We start from the raw sequence: 7,059 nt of genomic DNA on the forward strand, positions 1-7,059 counted from the left end.
CCTCCCTCCCTCTCCTTTCTCTAAAACTATTAGATAAAAAAAAATTCAGAGTAGAACTACCATTTGATCTAGCAATTCCACTTATGAGTATTTATCTAAAGAAAACAAAAAAAACTAATTTGAAAAGATATATGAACCCCCATGATTACCACCACATTATTTATAATAGCCAAGATGTGGATACATCCTAACTGTCCATCAATGGATAAATGGATAAATTATGATACACTTAGCATAGTGCCCTGAAAAGTAACATTTACACCTCACATTTAAGAATTAACACTCACTTAGTCTTGAGAATGATGTGTATGAGGGAGCTATTAATGAGTCCAGAAGGGGGGTGCATGGGCCTCAACAAAGGCAGTATTAATAGAAACCGAGAGAAGTGTTGCCGAAGACAAATGAATAGGTCTTTATGACTCACGGTATATGGGTATTGGGGTCGGCTGGCTTGGATGACTGGTTTTATCATAGCTACATTTTCTAAGATTGGATACACAGGGTGAAAATGGTTTTTAGGAGGAAGAATTCAGCTGTAGACATGTCAGGACTGAAATGCTTATACAGATCTAGATGGATGGGTCTAGTGGGCAACACCTCCAACTTGAGACAGATGAAAGGGCTGGTGCCAATGCAGTTGCATGAGGGTTTTTTCCTTCCTCTGAGCTGTGGAGCAAATTTTGTTCCTCCCCCACTCAGCTGCACAGGTTGAATTGACCAAAGCAACGGTTATGGAGAAGCTTAGTCCTCTGCTGGTCAGGTGGGAATTCATGAAACAGTATTACACACTGCTGAATCAGGCCCCAGGCATACTACACAGATTTTGTGGGAAGAACTCTTCTTATGACCATGGGGGATTGGATTCAAATGGATAGCCAGCAGATGTGGTCTATGGACAGAAAGAAATCCATAGGAAAATGATGTCATGGAACTTCACCAATTGCCACACTAAGATTCACCATGTTGATGGTGAATCTCTGAATCTCATGCCACTCTGAACAATGGAGTGGTGGTCCAGGTGATGGGGTTGTTCTCTAATAACAACCAGGCTTTGAGGAAATTCATGCAGGCGTTTGTCCTTGCTCCTGAGGGCTCTGTTGCATGTAAGTTGTACGTTCACAGTGACACCTTCAGATACCAGGATGAGGTCTGTGGTGGTTTTGTTACTAAGCCACAGGAGGAATCTGAGGAAGAAGAGGAACCTGAAGAAAGCAGGCACCTGAGGTGGTAGCTGGTGATTCTGGAACTTTCTGTAATCAGACTGTCATCAATGACTTGAAAGAACATTTAGAGGAAACTGTTGCTGAACCAGAGCTAGAGCCTGTGTCTGAAATCCAAGAGGAAAAGTGTGAGCCAGTGTTGGAAGAAACTGCTCCTAAGGATGCTCAGAAGAGTTCTGCGGCACATACAGACACAACTCTTATGGTGCGGGGAGACTTGAGGACATTTTCATGGGCATCTGTGACCAGTAAGAACCTTCCACCCATCCACCCAGTGGAGCTCTTCCAAGTACTGGGATACCACCTCATGTTGTAAAAGTACAACCTTCCTGGCCTCAACGAGAGCCTAAGCCTGAATTTCAGATCCCACTGTACAGGTCTCAGAGGGATCAAAGAGTTTGAGAACAATGAATAAATATTTCTCCCCAGAGGGGACCTAGACCAATCTGTGAGGCTGGTGAGCAAGGTGGTGTTGAACCCTGAAGAACTGCGATGGTCATCCTGATGGTCTCCAACTACTCTTCATTGGCAGTCTGCCTCATGAAGTGGATAAGTCAGAGCTTAAATATTTATTTCATTTCATTTCATTTCATTTCATTTCATTTCATTTCATTTCATTTCATTGTTGCTCAAGTGCAGTGGTCTGCATTCGCCCCTTCACTCTGCTGTAAATATTTCTTTCAAAATTATGGGAATATGGTGGAGCTGTGCATTAACAGTGGTGGGAAATTACCCAGTTTTGGTTTCATTGTGTTTGATGATTCTGAACCTGTTCAAAATGTCCTTAGCAACAGGCCTATCCTGTTCAGAGGTGAGGTCTGGTGAATACGGAAAAGAAGGAGACTCAAGCTGCCTGGGAAGGAGAGATAACTGCCTGTGAGGACCCGGACACCCTCCAGGTGGCCTGGCTGGTGGAATGAGAGGCCCTCCCTGTGGAGGCAGGGTGCAGAGACCAGGATTTGGGGTGGGAAGGGGAATTGCTCCAAGGCAGCGAATCGATCAGTTCGTACTGATGCTCACGCGCAGTACAGACTCCTGCTCCTGCAGAAAGGTGAATTTCATCAGTCACCTTTAGTATCTTGCAGTGTGACCCTGGTCTCTTACAAACTGCTTAAGTTTTTACAATTTTATTTTTTGTGTCAATAGTGTATGTTCCCTCCCTTCTCCTTTGCTCACCTTTCAGTCCTTCACTTCCAATTTTGTGGAATGATATTTTAGAAAAAATGGATTTTAAAAGAAGAAAAAAGATTGAATTTCTTTGCTTTACTTTGCATATATAGACTGGATTTTTTTTTAATTTTTAAAAACATTTATTTTATTTTATTTATTTATAGAGAGAGGGAAAGGGAAGGAGAAAGAGTGGGAGAGAGACATCAATGTGCGGTTGCTTCTCATGTGTCTCCTGCTGGGAACTAGCCTGCAACCCAGACATGTGCCCTGACTGGGAATCGAACCGGTGACCCTTTGCTTCACAGGTCCATGCTCAATCCACTGAGCTACACCAACCAGGGCTGGATTTTATTTTAAACAGCCATTCCTCCAAAGTAATATGTCTTACTTATTACTGACATTTGGTATATTTTATTCATTGGGATATTTCTTATTTTCTACTTGTATCAAAGCCTTCGAGAAATACAAGATTTGATAACATTTTGAAAGCAGGAAAAAAACCCAAATTGTTTCTTCTTTGGAGAGACATGACTACCTTCTGGTGCAGAGAAACTTCACCAATTGCCACACTAAGATTCACCATGTTGATGCTTGTGCCACTCTGAACAATGGTGTGGTGGTCCAGGTGATGGAGTTGTTCTCTAATAACAACCAAGCTTTGGGAAAATTCATGCAGGCATTTGTCTGCATTGGAAAAATTGACAATTTTGATTCTTGCTGGTATGGTTAAAACTGAATGAAATGTATTAGTGAAGTTTTTTATTTTGATATAAACCACAAAACGATTCTAAAATCCACTGCTTTTACCTTGAAATTTAAATCGAGATAGGTTTTAAATATCTAGAATGCAACTGATATGTTTTTCTTGAATTGTTAGTTTTTTTAAGTAGAGATTTTTTTGTGTTTAATTTGTATTTGTTAAAACACACAAACAAAATACTAAAACCACTATCACAATTTGAATAACACAAAACCAGAGCAAAACTGTTGTGCCTTCTACTTATCTTTGATTCCAGCCTTGGGAATTATTTATAAACAAGAGTAATTTTTAAAAAGTCTAGCTTTAAGAAAAAAGAAAGAAAAGAAAAGTTAGAAATGGTTGCCAGCATACAGAAAGTGGTTGAGGCCATGGAATGGGCAAGATCATTCTGAAAGAACCGGCAGAAAGCAATAGAGAGAGTGGAGCACAGGACTTAGTGGCCCACTGCCTGGTTGTTTAACCCCCAGGTCTTCTGTAAGGCAACGGGCCATGTTAGCTGTTATTCTCTACTAAATTTCTCCCTGCATAGGAAGGCTAAAGGTGCACTCACTTCCAGTCATCTGACTCTACTCCAAGAAAACAGAAACCATCTCTACTGTTTGTTGCAGCTGTGGTGGCTGTCACATAGTAGCTACACAGATACTTCTTCAACAGAGTGATTCTGGAACAAATTAAGCATAGTTACGACCAGAAAGAAAATTTTTGAAAAATTTTGGGGAGCAGAGTTGAAGTCCTATGATTATATGAGAAAAATATCACTCATTTAAATTTTATGTACAACTGTTGGCTGGAAACAGTGGTAAAGGTTGAGAAGTAGGGTGTGGAAGGCAGAAAGGCACCAATCTGAAGCTCCATAGCACCTTTTAGACAATCAATGTAAGTTTTTCACAATCAGTGAGGAAGATCTCAGTTACTTCTTAGCTATTGCCGGCATTTCAGATATTTCCTCACTGGAGCTCCACAGAACGCTCATCTCCAAAGAACTGCTTCGCAAGTAGAAAGTTTGGGAAATGCTACGTACTCAGCTCTCCTCAAGCTCTGGAAAATTTTGCATTGAAGACTTTTGCATGTGAAACCTAGTCTTCCCCCAAATCACCTGGCCATTGAACCACTTTCCACCAAGACCTTTTAAAATTGTGCAGAACTCATGCCCTTGGGAACACATCCTCCAAGTTTTATTCAGATGTTTTCCATAGGCTCAGCACTACTTAATAAGATCATTCTTTGGCACCAAACATCTTAATAGATAGCAGAGCAAGCTTTCTTATCTCGTAGACCAAAAGTGTCCTTTGACATAAGTTAAGGAAAATATGAAAGATTTTATAATTTGGGTGTAAAACCCAGTTTGTTGTAAGTGAAAGAACTTTGGAATTGGGCAGATCTGTACCCAATTCCAGAGTGACAAAGAACATGGGTGCTGGGGCTGCACTGGGTTCAGGTCTTACCTCTGCCACTTTCTGACCACGTGACCTTGAGCACATTGCTTAATCACACAGCTCGCATCTCTCCCCCTGTACAGGGGAGATGCTAACAGTAGTGTTCACCTTGTGAGGGTTATATTACCCAGCACATCGCAAGTGCTCAGCAACTATTTCTCTTAAGTTACTTTGAATTTTATATTTATTAAATTGTTACAGCATTCTAATAAAGTCATTTTCAATGATGAGGAGCATTCTGGTCAGATAAAGTATTTAATTTAAAACAGACTGGGAAATTAGCAAACATTTTCTGAGGATAACAGGAATTACTCTACAGATTAAGCTGAGAAAGAGGTAAGTAAAATAAACTGCATGTTCAAGAATACTGTACAAACTTTCAGAAAAGAATACCCTTGCAGAACAATGAGATAGTAATCACTTTTTAAAAAAAACTCCAAGTTCGTTTACCTGGGATAAAAAGAGGTTTTCAAACAAAGACGAAGAAACAGTTTCATAAACAGGTGTTCTTCAAACAAACGAAAAAAACCCCAAAGTCACCAGAGAAAAAAATGACACCTTTTTTCTTCCTGTTATAAGGAGAAGCTAATACTCCAGGCATTTCTGAAAGGAGTCCATCTCCGAAAGGTGACTGCACCCCAGATAGTATTTTTACTACTTGAGTGTATGATGTTAGTTGCACACCGGCAAACTTGTTTTAGACATCACTTTCAAAATCCGTAAACGAATATTAATAAGGTATTAAGTAATTTGAAAATAAATATTTATAATATAATAAAATATATACGTTTAACTGATTGGTTTTCAATTAGTATTTATAGCCCCTTCTCATTTGGTTTCACCTGCTCTTAATTTGCTAGAATTGAAAAATGCTATCTAAGAGGATAATTATAAACTCTTTCATAATTCAAATCTCCCAACAATATGCTTACTTTTAGCCACTTATTAAGACCAGACTGTGTATTTCTAGGAAATGATTGTTGATTCTTATTAAAAAGTTTCATGAAAAAACTTGAAAGCAGAGAGCAAGTAACAGAATAGTAAAGGAGAACATGCATAACAAAATGTTCACAGCAAAGACAATTGTAGAGGCACTCAAAAAAACCATGAATTATACTATCTTTTTAAAAGCTTGTAAGTAGGAAGAGTTCAAAAAAATGTTACTTTTTTTGGAAGTACCCCTATTTCCAAATAAAATCAAAGCAACAGCCCTGACTTGGTAGCTTAGTTGATTGGTGCGTTGCCTTGTAGTTTGACCCCATCTCTGGTGCAGAGAGTGGAGAGGAAGGTGTAAGGGAGGCAACTAATGGATGTTTCTCTCTGACAGATGTTTCTCCCCTCACTTCCCTCACCGCTCTCTCTGTAAAATCAACAAACATATTCTCAGGGGAGGTTTAAAAAAGTTAAAGCACCAAAGGCTATGTGTTGTTGATACTTAAAACAATTCCAAGAAATTGTCTTTAAGATCAGGAGAGGACACTCTGTTGGTCCCGGTGAAGCACATCTTCCTGATAGCTTTGTTGTAGTGATAACCTGCAACTTTATACAGCTTCAGAACAAGCCACTTCAAGATATTCCTCTGTGGTATGTACATTAATTTGAGGTAAAGGCCACAGAGACCCTGCAGGCTCATGAGAAACTCCACCTTCCCCTTAACCACCTAGGAGAATTTAAATTAGGGGTCTTTCCTATAAGAGTTATCACCAGAAATAACTTTTTTATGACCCAACAATGAGGCAGGACAAACTAACTACTAAATATCAGATCTTACTATCTTGTAATGCACCTTCCTCCCCTCTGAAGTCCTAAGTCACCTTACCTCAGCCTTAGCTAAAATGGTTTTATATATCTCATTTTCTTTTCCTTTTCTGTCTCTGAATCTTTCATGTATGTGGGGGTCTCTGACTCATGTGTGCCCACATGTATGTATATAATTAAATTTGGTTATTTTTCTCTTGTTCATCTTTCTCATGTGAATTTAATTATTAGACCAGCAGAAAGAACCTGTAAGGTAGAGGAAAGTTTCTTCCTCTCCCACAACCTCCTATCAGGAGGGTTCAGAACTAGTGCACTCAAGGTATCTTTCCTTTTTGATAAATTCAGAACATAAATATTTTTTAAATCTCAGGTACCTTTCTTCTGTATCATATGAATAGTGATAGTGATGCATGCACCAGCCTGCAGTGTCCATGGCATTATGGATGAGATATGAGTTAAATTCACATGGACTACCAAGTTCCATGGAGGAAAACAGACTGCACCACTACTCTCTCAAGCGAAGAGTGTGCTGACCCTTGCCTAGACAGGCTTTTATTGGGTTTAATTTACACAGGAATATAGGTACAGCTCATTAATCATTGTCAGGCAGTAAGGATCAAACAGTAGATAGCATACAAAGAACTATTAGGGCTTCTTCTCAATCAGAGTCTATCAGCTAAAAGACTACAAAACTTTGGGAAACAAACTCATTTCC

At 39.4% G+C, this 7,059-nt stretch overlaps 1 pseudogene; it reads left to right on the forward strand.

Annotated features, from left to right (window-relative positions):
* Positions 1-731: 731 nt before the first annotated feature.
* On the forward strand, positions 732-1,536 carry LOC119046269 (ras GTPase-activating protein-binding protein 1-like; annotated as a pseudogene).
* The last annotated feature ends 5,523 nt before the right edge of the window (positions 1,537-7,059 follow it).

Source organism: Artibeus jamaicensis, unplaced genomic scaffold (assembly GCF_021234435.1).
Source record: "Artibeus jamaicensis isolate MK-2021 breed Jamaican fruit bat unplaced genomic scaffold, CSHL_Jam_final contig_729, whole genome shotgun sequence".
Lineage (NCBI taxonomy): Eukaryota > Metazoa > Chordata > Mammalia > Chiroptera > Phyllostomidae > Artibeus > Artibeus jamaicensis.